The 13,898-nt window shown below is 46.9% G+C and overlaps 1 long non-coding RNA gene across 1 annotated transcript in view; it reads right to left on the bottom strand.

Moving 5' to 3' along the window:
• Positions 1 to 13,387, bottom strand: part of LOC108310426 — a 20,400-nt gene extending 7,013 nt beyond the window's left edge. Inside the window, exons 1-3 of the long non-coding RNA XR_005201670.1 lie at positions 13,375 to 13,387; positions 12,259 to 12,264; positions 4,203 to 4,205 (exon numbers count right to left, since the gene is read on the bottom strand). This is a non-coding gene — a long non-coding RNA (uncharacterized LOC108310426). The remainder of the gene's footprint in view (positions 1 to 4,202; positions 4,206 to 12,258; positions 12,265 to 13,374) is intronic.
• Positions 13,388 to 13,898: the final 511 nt, after the last annotated feature.

The following is a 13,898-nucleotide window of genomic DNA, read 5'->3' as shown; positions in this document are numbered from 1 at the left end:
ATATCTGCTTCTGCTATAGACTGAATGCTTGTGTCCCCTCAAATTCATATATTGAAACCTAACTTCAATGTGTTGGTGATTGGAAGTGAGGGCGTTGGGAGGTGATTAGGTCATGAAGGTGGAACCCTCGTGAATGGGATTAGCACCCATGTAAAGGACACCCCAGAGAGCTCCCTCAGCCCTCCCATCCTGTGAGGACACTGCAAGAAGGCGCCACCTGTGAGCCAGGAAACAGGTTCTCCCCAGACACCCAGCCCGCTGGCACCTTGACCTCAGACTTCCAGCCTTCGGAACGGTGAGGAATAAATGCTTGTTGTTGAGGCCACCTGGTCAGTGGCATCTTTGCCATAACCCTGATGGACTCAGATACCTTCTTTGGCATAAAAACTGATAAAGCCAGGGCATCACATTAAAAACAAAGGCCTGGCAGCCACAATTCGCCTGTGGACTATGTGAACTCATCAGAGTGCAGATGTGGGGAGGCAGGGGGGCACCCTTGACGTTGAAAGGCTGCTAACACTTGGCATTTGGCATGAGCCGCTGACTTCCTTGACATTCTTCACACATTCTCCACTGCCACATTACAAAATGGGGTAGGTGTTTCCCTGAAACCCAAGGGAGACGGCCAAGTCAGGAGCACAGGAGCAGAGACAGAGGTAAGAGTTTCACTGAAGCAAGAGACCCTGGGGTCAGGGGCCCCTGTAGGCTTGAGAGAGGCACAGGACCAGCACTGATGGGCCAGAGACACTCATGTGTGTCAGCCTGGAGCAGGGCTTCATGGTTAATTCACTTACTCCCCACGGTGGTGCTGGTCTCTCTGAGTACAGTCACTCTGACCCCTCAGATGGTCACATAAAGGCAGAGATGGACTAGAATGCAGTCTGGAGGCCATGTACTTGCAGAAGGCAGTGTGGATTTGGCGTGCAAGAGTGCCTGAGGGTGTCAGGGCTACTGAGGCTCCAGTCACAGCCATTTCTGCCCCACTTCCAGGAGGGACCATGGCTTAGTGCTGGCTTCTTGGTCGTGAGCCGGTTCTCACTCTCTTTGCTCCCACAAGAGCCTGGCATCCCCCCACTTCCTCTTACTGCTTCTCTCTCCCCTTCACCTTCTGCCATGAGTAGAAGCAGCCTGAGGCCCTTACACTGAAGCAGATGCCAGCACCATGCTTCTTGTAGAGGCTGCAGAACCATGAGCCAGATAAACCTCTTTTTATCAATGACCAGTCTCAGGTATTCCTTTATAGCAACACAGACGGACTAAGAAGATTAGACCAGGGAGTAGGGTGTTATATACAGACACCTGAAAATGTAAAAGTGGTTTTGGAACTGGGCAGTGGGCAGAGGCTGGAAGACTGGTGGGTTCAGAAGACAAGAAGACAAGGGAATATTTGTAACTGCTTAGAGATTAATTAAGTCATTATGACCAAAATGCTGATCGAAATACAGATAGTAAAGGCCACACTCCAAAAGGTTGGGAGGCCAAGGTCCTCCTCAAGGGAGGACAGCTCCCTTGAGTCCAGGAGTTCAAGACCAGCCTGGGCAACATGGCAAAACCCCATCTCTACCAAAAAAAAAAAAAATATATATATATATATATATATATACACACATACATACACACAAAAAAAAATTAGGCAGATGTGGTGGCACGTGCCTGCAGTCCAAGCAAGTTGGGAAGCTGAGGTAACAGGATTGATCACTTGAGCCTGGGAAACAGAGGTTGGAGTGAGCCAAGATTGCGCCACTGCACTCCAGCCCAGGTGACAGAGTGAGACCTTGTCTCAAAAAAGTAAAAAATATTTTTTTTAATAAAAAGGCCACACTGGCAGAGTCTTAAGATGGAAATGAGAAACTTATTGGGAACTGGAGCAAAGGTCCCCCTTGTTACGCCTTAGCAAAAAACTTGGCTACATTGTGTCCTTGCTGTGGGACTTTGTGGAAGGCGGAACTAAAGAGTGATGGCCTAGGTTATCTGGAGGAAGAAATTTCTAAGCAGTAAAGTGCTCAGGCTGCTGTGTGGTTACTTTTAACTTCTTATGGTAAATTGGTAGAGAAAAGGAAACAGGGCATAAAAATTTGGAATATTTGCAGCATGGCCATGTTACAGAGAAGGAAAGAGCATTTTCAGAAGAAGAATCCAAGGGTGCTATGGAGCAAACACCTGCTAGAGAGATTAGCACAGACAATGGGAAGCCAGGTACTAATAGTTAAGACAGTGAGGAAAAGGCCCCAAAGGCATCTCAGAAACCTTCAAGGATGCTCTTCCCATCACAGGCTCAGAGGCTGCAGAGGACAGAATTATTTTGGTTTTGGGGGACAGGCCCAGGGTGCTGCTGTCCTGTGCGGCCTTGAGATACTGATACTGCTCTTCGAATCCAGGCCACTGTGGTTCCGGCTGTGGTTCAAACAACCTCAGGTCATGTCTGGCCACCACTCTGAAGGGTGCAGGCTGTAAGCCCTGGAAGCTTCCATCGGGTGTTAGCCTGCAAACACACAGGACACAAGAATGGTGGAGGCTTGGTGGCTTCTACCTAGATTTCAGAGGATATATCTAAAAGCCTGGGTACCCAAGCAGAAGCCTATCATAGGGATGGAGCCCTCACAGAGAGATTCTACTAGGGCAGTGCTGAGGGGAAATGTAGGGGGAGTCGGAGCCCCCACACAGAGTCCCCACTGGGACACTGCCTAGTGGAACTGTGGGAAGGGGGCTGCCGACCTACCATTGTCAGAAGTAACTTGAGACCCTACCTAGAAATGCTGCAGGCACTCAGCGACAACCCATGAGCGCAGCCACAGGGGATGTGCCCAGAAAAGCAATGGGACTAGACTGCCCAAGGGGGGGAGTCTACTCTTCACACCAGTGTGCCCGGGGGCATGGAGTCAAAGGAGATTACTTTTAAGCTTTAAATAAAAGCGTTTAAGCCATGGTGGTTTGCTGCATCTGTCAACCCGTCATCAAGGTTGGAAGCCCCACGTGTCTGCCCTGCTGGTCTCGGACTTGCATGGGGCCTAGTACCCTTTTCTTTTGGCTGATTTCTCCGTTGTGGAATAGGAGTGTCTATCCAGTGCCTCTACCTCCATTGTATCTTGGAAGTAAATAACCTGATTTTCATTTAATAGGCTCACAGTTGTAGAGGACCTGCCTTGAGTCTCAGATGAGGCTTTGAACTCTGAAGTTAATGCTGAAATGAATGAAGACTTTTGGGAATATGGGGAAGAAATGATGGTATTTTGCCTGTGAGGAGAGCATGGCATTTGAGGTGCCAAGGGAAGAATGCTATAGTTCGGATGTTTATGTCTCCAAATCTCACGTTGAAATTTGTTCTCCAAATTGGAGGTGAGGCCTAGTGGGAGGTGTTTGGGCCATGGGAGTGGGTTCCTCCCTCATGAATGGCTTGGTGCTGTCCTCAGGTAAGGAGTGAGTTCTCTCTCTCTCTCTGTCTCTTCTTTTTTTTTTTTTTTTTTTTTTGAGACGGAGTTTTGTTGTTGTTACCCAGACTGGAGTGCAATGGCGCGATCTCGGCTCACCGCAACCTCCGCCTCCTGGGTTCAAGTGATTCTCCTGCCTCAGCCTCCCAAGAAGCTGGGATTACAGGCACGCACCACCACGGCCAGCTAATTTTTGTATTTTTAGTAGAGACAGGGTTTCACCATGTTGACCAGAATGGTCTCGATTTCTTGACCTCGTGATCCACCCGCCTCGGCCTCCCAAAGTGCTGGGATTATAGGTGTGAGCCACCACGCCCGGACCTCTCTTTCTCTTTTTCTCTCTGTTGCTTCCTCTCTCACCATGTGATCTCTGCACACACCAGTTCTTCTTCCCCTTCCCCAGGAACAGAAGCATCCTGAGTTCCTCACCAGAAGCAGATGCCGGCTCCATGCTTCCTGTACAGCCTGCAGAACTGTGAGCCAGATAAACCCCGTTGCTTTATAAATCACCCAACCTCAGGTATTCCTTTACAGCAACACAAATGGACTAAAACACTTAGCAATCAACACTACTCCTCACTGGGGCTCTTCCAGGACTCTACTCCTGCCTCACCAGGCCCCACTGGGCCTCCTTTAGGAGAAGTTCTCCCAGTAGCTTCTCCCATCCCACTAGGAGTCCAAGAAAATGGCCGAGGCCTTCAGTGGTGGCAGGGCGTGCAGTGTCACACACAAGGCCACTCGGCGATCTCTCAGCTGAATTGGCCCCAACACAACCAGCTCCCCCTCCCACAGGGCCGAGCCTGCCCTCTCTGCAAACTTGCCGCTCTCTCTGAGGAGGATGCTGATCAGACTCTGAGCTGCTGGAGTGTGGAGTCTCATGGTTTAGAAGGCAGCTTCTGCTTCATCCCACTGCTGCAGCCTCTGCCGATAATGGGACACTACTGAGAGCTGACGAGTGCCTCTGACAAGTGCCATCATTGTTTCATATGAGTTCACATGAAAATAGCTTCATGTTCTAAGCTGACATGTAGTCACCTTAAGTAACCAAACTGACTTGCTCTGTGAACAGTGACAGTCAGTGCTGGGCTCTTGTTCATTCCTTTCTTCCCTAGTATTCCGTGGCAGAAAATTTTGTTCACTAAGCCCTTCTCTTCTCCTTGGACACACACTGGGTTATGTTTCCCAGCTTCCCGTGGGTAGCGTGGTCATGTGACTGGGTTCCAGCCTGGCGCGTAAAACCTTCCTGTGTATGGGTCTCTGTGCAGTTTCCCCTTCTGCCAGATCGTAAAACAAAGAGCATGAAAATGATGTGCGGAAGAGGGGGAGCCACAGGATTAACAATCCTGGGGCCTTGAATCACTACCTGGAGGAGAGCCCTTCTCTGATCTGGAAACCATTTGTAAAGCAGGCTCACCATGTACTGGTTACCAGGTTGTCTGAGTCCAGCAACACAGAACACACACATATGCCACAAGTTACATGAAGTGGATTTATGGCATTCAGATAGGCAGCAAGGGACAAAATAGCCTAGGATTCATTGTGAGCCAGACCTTGTATTGGTCCATCCTCACACTGCTATAAAAAGCTACCTGAGACTAGGTAATTTATAAAGAAAAGAGGTTCAGCTGACTCAAAGTTCTGCAGGCTGTAGAGAAGGCATGGCTGGGGCGGCCTCAGGAGAGAGAGAGAGTAGAGGGGGACGTGCCACACACTTTTTTTTTTAACTTTAAGTTCCAGGATACACTTGCAGAATGTGTAAGTTTGTTGCGCAGGTACACGTGTGCCATGGTGGTTTGCTGCTTCTATCAAGCCATCATCTAGGCTTTAAGCCCTGCATGCATTAGCTATTTGTCCTAATGCTTTCCCTCCCCTCACCTCACCCCCGACTGGCCCGGGTGTGTGTTGTTCCTCTCCCTGTGTCCATGTGTCCCCATTGTTCAACTCCCAAATATTAGTGGGAACATGCGGTATTTGGTTTTCTGTTCCTGTGTTAGTTTGCTGAGGATGATGGTTTCCAGCTTCATCCATGTTCCTGCGTAAGACATGATCTCATCCCTTTTTACGGCTGCATCGTATTCGATTGGTGTATATGTACCCCGTTTTCTTTATCCAGTCTATCGTTGATGGGCATTTGGGTTGGTTCCATGTCTTTGCTGTTGTAAATAGTGCTACAGTAAATATATGTGTGCATGCGTCTTTATAGTAGAATGATTTAGAGTCCTTTGGGTACCATTTGACCCAACAATCCCACTACTGAGTATGTAGCCACACCCTTTTAAATCATCAGAATTTGTGAGACCTCACTCACTACCACAAGAAAAGCAAGGGGGAAATCCACTCCCAAATCACCTCCCGCCAGGTCCTTCCCCCAACATTGGGAATTACAATTTAACATGAGATTTGGGTGGGGACACAGAGTCAAACCATATCAGGCCTACATGAGATTTGGGTGGGGACACAGAGCCAAACCATATCAGGCCTCCAAGCCTCGAAAAAGCTGCCCAAGGTGAATAGGGTCTCAATTGTGCATGTCTCACTTGCATCATAGCTGAGGGACCCCCAAAAGACAGCCTGCCCTGGGTTATAGAGCTCAGGGGCACATGATCCACTGGGCTAAAACCTTGAGGGGCATCGTGCTTCCAGGGAAGAGAGAATCAAAGCCTTGGCTGTCCCAGGCCCTTCCTAGAGAATGTAACTCAAGATGTTACGTTCTCTAGGAGGGACAGGAACAAGGGTCGGCCTGTTTGGGGCAGCCTATCTCACGATGTTGTATTCTAAGCATATTCTACAGCTGTTCTTGAGAACTGCCAAGTGTGAAAGGGGAAAGAACTGGGTCAGTCTGGGGCCAGCCACAGAACTGTCCTGCACCAATTTTTGGACCTCACAAGTCAGAAATAAACTTCCAAATGTCCAGCCAGGTGCAGTGTCTGTCTCACACCTGTAATCTCAGCACTTTTGCAGCCTGAGGCAGAGGATTGCTTGAGGCCAAGGGTTCAAGACAAGCCTGGTCAACAGAGCAAGACCCCATCTTTGCAAAATTTTTTTAAAAATTAGCCAGGGCCAAGCACACCTCATGCATGTAATCCAAGCACTTTAGGAGGCCAAGGCGGGCGGATCACTTGAGCCAGATGTTGGAGACCAGTCTGGCCAACATGGCAAAACCCCATCTCTACTAAAAATACAAAAAATAGCTGGTCAAGGTGACTTGAGCCTGTAGTTTCTGCTACTTGGGAGGCTGAGGCACAAGAATAGCTTGAACCTGGGAGGCAGAGGTTGCAGTGAGCCAAGACTGTGCCACTGCACTCCAACCTGGGAAATAGAGTGAGACTCTGTCCCAGAAATAAAAAATAATTAGTCAGGAATGTTGGTACATGCTTATAGTTGCAGCTACTCAAAGGCTGAGACAGGAGGATCGCTTGAGCCCAACAGTTCCAGTCTGCAGTGAGTTATAATCTTGTCACTGCACTCCAGCCTGGGTGACAGAGAAAGACTTCATCTAAAAATAATAATAAATAAATAAATGATTATCACTTTTGAGCCACTGCGTTTGGAGTCTGTTTCTAAGAGCAGCTGGCATTGCTGCTAGTAACACACGACTCAGACAGGAAACATTTGCTGAATACTTGTGTTCCATGCCCCAGCCTAAGCACAGGAATTGAAAAGTAAATAACACATAATCCCTGTCCTCAAGAAGTTCATGGTCTAGTAGGAAACACAGTCAAGTCAGCATCTCACAGTTCAAATTTTTCTGCTCTTTACCAAGTAGACTCCACTCTAAATGGTAAGCCAGCCCTCAGTCAGCCCCTCCCAGAAAGTGGTCAGAGAACAGTGATTTGCTCTTCTCCTGGCCAATACCCCACTGCCCACCTTCTCTCCTGCAGAAACACTGACTTCATCTTATCACTGCTCTGCAGAACTTGCAGAGCTTTCTCACAGTTTGTGGGACAAACTTTAAAATTCTGAGCCTGGATTTTTCAAGATCCCGCAACATGGCCCTATCTGCCTAACCCGTGTGACCCAAATGACAGGTAAAGGCTTCTTGACACTAGACCTAGACAAGATGGGCTCACACCCCCAATGCCATGTTGCGTGATGTCCAGACCCCTCCTCGGGATTTCTGTGAGCTCCTGGTCACTCTAGTTCTTAGGGTCACTTCTTTACCCAAGGCTTCAGCTTCCACTGTCTGTCACAAGTCACATTAACCTAGATGGGAACCTCAGCCTCCCCTCAACTCCCGCAGAAACACCTCTCACTAAGCGTCTGGGTTTGGGGTACAGAGGTCTGCAGAAGGACTTGTATCACAGCGATGGAAATCATTCCATAATGAATATCAAATGCCCACTTGGAAATGTCTTTTGGCTGCTATGTCGCCGGAGAATTCCCACCAGAACTCCCTTTACGACATAGGACCTTGACCTCTGCATTCCGCTGGCCCCTCATGTACTCCACAATTTATTGTGTTGCCGAAGCACAGCGGTCCTCTACTGAAGACTGGTTAGGGCTGTGAAACTCAGGTTCAGGAAACAGGTTCTGTTTTCTCTTTTTCTGCCGTGACATACTATGTCTTCTGAAACAAACAAGCATAGAAAATGGTTCACTGTGGTACACAATACAGTGGGCTCCCAAAGATGTCCACATCTGAATCCCTGGATCCTATTAATATGTCACATTACGTGGCAAAGGGCTTTCGAGATGCAACTGAAGTTAGGGACCTTAAGCAGGGAGATTATCCTCGGCTACCTGGGTGGGCACAATCTAAGCACATGGGTCCTAAAATTAAGCAGAGAGCTTTCTCTGGCTGGAGTCAAAGTAATGAGACAGAAAAGGAAAAAGAAAGAGAAATTAAAAGCATGAGAGGATCTTCTCCCCTGGCCCTGTCACCCCCACTTCCAGTTGCTGGAAAGGGTCCACATGGGATGCATTTGAAGTAATCTGGGCAGCCTCTAGGAGCAAAGATTGACTCCTGGCTAACAGTCAACAAGGAAACAAGAACCTCAGTTCTGCAACTGCAAAAATGGAATCTGGCCGAAAACCTGAATGATATTGGAAGCAGATCCATTCTCAAAGCCTCCAGAAATGAATTCAGCCCTCCCAACATCTTAATTCCAGCCTTATGAGACTGACAGCACCCCATTTAATTCACCAGTCTGGGCCCCTGTAAAGATCAAAAGCATCATTCGTGCCTCTAGGAAACTTAACCCTGTGCTAGGCTCAATTGCAGCTGCTGTGCTAGAGGCGATAACTTCACTGCAGCCAACACAGGGTCAGGAAATTGGCATGCAGCGTTTAGTCTGGAGAATACGTCTTTTCAGTCCCCAGCAGGAAAGAGGATCAGCAGCCGCTGCAGTCACTCGGAGCAGACAGCAGTACACATTCACGATCTGACTCAGGGCTGTGTTAACTCTCCCACTCTCTGAAATAGTATAGTCTGAAGAGAGCTTGATCACAGGGACCGTCCACAAATCATCACACTGAACATATTTATGACATCATGTTCATTAGACCTAGGGGTCAGGAAGTGTCAGTTACTCTGGAGTCCCTGAGGAAACAGAACTGTGCCATAGGACAAAAAGTAAACCCGAAAAAGACCCAGAATTCTTCCAGGTTGATGAATATTTTCAGAGTCTAGTGGTCTTAGCTGTGCTGAGCTATCTCCTCTGAGGAAAAGAACAAGTGATTGTGCCTTTAGCCTCCTACCACTCAGAACAACACTCCACAGTGAATAGGCCTCTTTGGACTGTAGAGACAGCACCAACTACACTTGAGAATATCATCCTGACCTCTTTATTTGGCGACTCGGAAGATGCTAGTTTTGCGCTGGGCTCAGAGTGAGATTGGACTCTGCAGCAGCCAGCTGTGGCATAAGCAGCCCTCCCCGAGCTGTGTAATCCGACAGATCCCCTGTGCCAGGAATATCCACAATAGTTAAGGGTGATGTGTGGAGCTTCAAGGAGAGTTGCTTCACCGATCCTTAGTATTCCCAGGAAGACTGTGACACCAGAGGCAGAAGAATGGCTACCATTCAAAAACTCCACCCTGCAGTAACCTCCTAGACATTGAATACCTGCTCCTGAGACATCTGATGACCATAAGCAGGAGCCGCAGTGGTATTGCCAGGCCCAGCAAATCACAGTGCCGGGCAGACACAGCAGCAATCCCCCATGTATGGGGCTGGCCAGGTCAGCGTTTGATTTTCCCCCACCCCACACCACTCAGGGCAACTCAGCAGTGCTCAGTTCAGCCTGGAGCCCTTCCTGCTTTCTCTCCCAGTCTTCTCAGTAGCTACTCCAGACTTGTGACCATCTCTGAAGCCAACTCTCTCACTCTCTCCCATTCATTTTCATCAAATAACCATGGAGTGCACTACCCTTTGAAATAGATAATCACCATCTCCCATTCACTCCTTAACCTACTGCTATCTTTATTCCACCCCTGGCTCCATGGGAATGGGAACTTCTTTCATGAGCAAAGACCCAGATTTCCAAAGCCTTGTGTTAGTCCTTGCTCTATTTTTTTTTTCTGAGACAGAGTCTGTCTCTGTTGCCCAGGCTGCAGTGCAGTGGCACCCTCCGTCTCCCAGATTCAAGCGACTCTCCTGCCTCAGTCTCCCTAGTAGCTGGGATTACAGGCACCTGCTACCAAGCCTGGCTAATTTTTTTATTTCACCATGTTGGTCAGGTTAGTCTCGAACTCCTCCAACTGCTTCAGCCTCCAGAAGTGCTGGGATAACAGGCCTGAGCCACCACACCCAGCCATTCCTGGCTTTTCTGACTCCTCTTTGAATTTGGTTTTGTGGGTTCTCCTTGCCCCCTTTGCAACACTTCTTCCTTGACGCCGTCCTCTTTCGGATTCCCCTCACTTCTCTCAGTCTCTTTGAGGACTGGCTTCCTCTCCACCACTGTAGATATTGACAAGGAAATCCCTGTCCCTCAATCCCTAGGTGCAGGCATTCTAAAGTGAGACTTTTGGTAATAAAAGATTCTAACACTGGGTATTAACAAAACAAAGAGGGATGGACACTTTGGCCAAGGCGACTGGGGTGGAGGGGCAGACTCGGTGCTGAATGTTAGGGTTTTTTGAGAATTTTGACATTTAATGCCCACTTTCTTCCTATTCTTTTCTGCATCTCTTTTGGTCTTGGGGTGTTTTCTGCCTAGAAAGTGGCTAGGAATCTGAAATGGGAAAGAGAGAGGCTTGGAGCAGTGACCCAGAACCAACAACCAAGAAGCCTGGGAGCTGCGATCCTTAAGAGAAAGGGAGGGAAGACATATTATCCTCCAGCTGTTCAGCCCAGCTTACTAGGTGGGAAGGAGGCAGGAATAGAGGGAAAATGCCATAACTAGGAAAGAGCACTGCCCATACGGCCAGGTGGTCTGCAGTGCACGCTCCCTACAGAATCTCAGCTTTGTAGACAGGCCCTAGAGACTATTGTTTTTTATGAGCCATGATGGAAACTTACTGCAAGTGCAGGGTTTGGTTTCTTTTATCTTTTGAGGTTATTTATGCTTTGCTATTCTTTTTGTCTCTCTGTTTCTTACATTCACTGATTTATGAAAATAATACTAACTGAGCATTACCTACTCCACACGTTCTCAAGCACAGAAGTCATCGTGGTGATTAGCGCCAGCATGACCTGGCTTCTCTTCCTTTCTTTCCTGCCAAGCTCCACTCCTGATTCTAGTTCCATTCTAGTTCCATTTCTCCCCCATTCAAATCACCCCATCTCTCTCCCTCCCTGTGCCTAACATGCACTTTTCACTCACTCAGCACATACATATTGAGTGCCTGTGGTGTGACAGACACCGTTTGGGTCCTGGAGTGCCACAGTGACCAAATAGATGAGTTTCCATCTTTCAGAGGCCCTGCACACTAATGACCCTGAAGAACCTCCACAGGTCAGATCTCAAACCATAGTAAGCACCAAAGACAGTTCACTCCATATTCAGATTGATTTGGAAAGCCGAGTGAGCTGACCTTCAGGTGGGAGAGACAACTCGATCCAGCTACTGGGGACTGGAGACAGCAGAAGGGAAGTGTGTGTGTGTGTGTGTGTGTGTGTGTGTGTGTGTACGTGCACGCACGCGTGTGCATGTGTGTGCATGCATGCATGTGTGTGCATGTGTGTGCACATGTGCGCACATGTGCACGTGTGTGTGCATATGCGTGTGTGCATGTGTGTGAGTGCTCACATGTGCATATGTGTGTGCGTGTGCATGTGTATGTGTGCATGTGCGTGAGTGGTCACGTGTGCATGTGTGTGCATATGCGTGTGCATGTGTGTGTGTGCATGCGTGCGTGTGTACGTAGACAATTTTTTTCTTGAGAGACCCTATCAAGTCACTAGACTGGTAGAACAGATCAAAAACAGACATAATATTTCTGGTTTTCAGGAAAACCATCTGATAATACTTCAGGGAGAATGTTACCAAGATGAAGTCGTTTGGGTTGTGCATGATTCAGGTAAGTGTATTAATACCTGCATCTGTCATATCCAAAGACTGTTGATTAAAGGATTCATGTCTATCAAGAAAGAAAATTCTTTCGTCATTTGGTCATTGAGTTCTGTCTTTGATACTGTTCTGATCCACACCATTCCCAAAGATGCCAGTGAAGACAACCTACATGCCGTCAGGTGACATACCTGTGGATGGGGCCACAGAGAGGCTCCAAGAAAGATGTCTGTGTCACTTCTATTCAATGTTGTACAGCAGGTTCCAGCCAGAGCAGTGGGGTAAGAGAATCAAATAAATGCAGTTGGAGAGTAGGGAATAAAGGCATCTCTGTTCACAGATGACATGCTCTTGTATACAGGAAATTCTAAGAAATCAACTAAAAACTAGCCAAACTAATAAATGGGTTCCGCCAAGTAGCAGGATACAAGATAAGAGACAAAAATAAATTGTATTTCTATACATTTCCATGGATCATCAAAGATGAGATGATAAAAACAATTTTAAAACTTGAAGATCTAAATGTATGGAAAGACAACCCATAGTTATGGATCAAGAGACTTAATATTGTCAAGATGATGATATTCGCCAAAGTGATCTTACAGAGTTGATGCAATCCCTATCAAAATCCCAGCTGACTTCTGTGCAAATCTAATCCTAAAATTTACATGCAATTCAAAGAACTCAGAATAACCAAAATAATCTTGAAAAGAACTAAGGTGAAGGGCTCACAATTCAATTCCTCATTTCAAAACTTACTGCAAAGCTATAGCAACCAAACCAAAGTGGTACTATAAAGCTAGACATAAAGGTCAATGAAAAAGAATTGATGGTCCAGAAATAAATGCTCACAATTACAGTTAATTGATTTTCATCAAGAATGCCAAAACAATTCAATGGAGTAAAGAATGGTCTTTTTAACAAATTGTGCTACAACCAATGGATATCCACATGCAAAAGAATAAAGCTGGACCCCTATCTCACACCATACACACACACACACACACACACACACAACCTACAAGGGATCAAAGACCTAAATGTAAGTGACACAACTGTAAAAGTCTTTGAAGAAGTCATAGTACTGATCTTCATGACCCTTGATATGGCAAAGGCTCCTTAGCTATGAGACCTAAAGTACGAGCAACAAAAGCAAAAATAGATAAAGTTGGGCTTCATCAAAATTCACGTTTGTCCTTCAAAGGACACCATCAAGATAGTGAAAAGACTCCTACTGAGTGGGAGAAAAGCTTTGCAAATCATACATCTGATATTGGGATTATATCATATATCTGATAAGGGAATTGCAAAGAACTCTTCACAACTCAATAACAAGAAGACAGACCACTCAATTCTAAAATGGGCAGAAGGCATGACTAGGCATTTCTCCATGGAAGATTCACAAGCGCTCAACAAATACATGAAGAGATGCTCAGTGTCATTAGCCATCAGGGAAATGTGAATGAAATCGTAATGAGACACCTCTTCATACCCACAGGATGGTCAGAGTGAAAATGACAATAGCAACAGCTGGTGACAATGTGGAGGAAAAAATCTTCAAAATATTAAACGTAGTTAACATTTGACCCAGTAATTCCAATCCTAGGTATACGCACAAAAGATATGAAAACAGGCTCACACAAAAATTTGTACAAGAATGTTCATGGCAGCATTATTCAAAATTGCCAAAAAGTGAAAACAGCCTTAATGTCTATCAGCTGATGACTGCATAATAAAATATAGCATATTCATACAATGGAATATATTCAACGGCAAAAATGAAAGAAATAGGCTAGGTGCAGTGGCTCACACCTGTAATCCCAGCACTTTGGGAGGCTGAGGCAGGCAGATCATGAAGTCAGGAGATCGAGACCATCCTGGCTAACATGGTGAAATTCCGGCTCTACTAAAAATACAAAAAATTAGCCAGGCATGGTGGCACATGCCTGTAGTCCCAGCTATTTGGGAGGCTGAAGCAGGAGAATTGCTTGAACCCTGGAGGTGAAGGTTGCAGTAAGCC

This window comes from Cebus imitator, unplaced genomic scaffold (assembly GCF_001604975.1).
Source record: "Cebus imitator isolate Cc_AM_T3 unplaced genomic scaffold, Cebus_imitator-1.0 Scaffold103, whole genome shotgun sequence".
NCBI classification, from domain to species: Eukaryota; Metazoa; Chordata; class Mammalia; order Primates; family Cebidae; genus Cebus; species Cebus imitator.
Note: the sequence above shows the minus strand (reverse complement) of the source record. Positions and strands in the feature narration are given on the sequence as shown.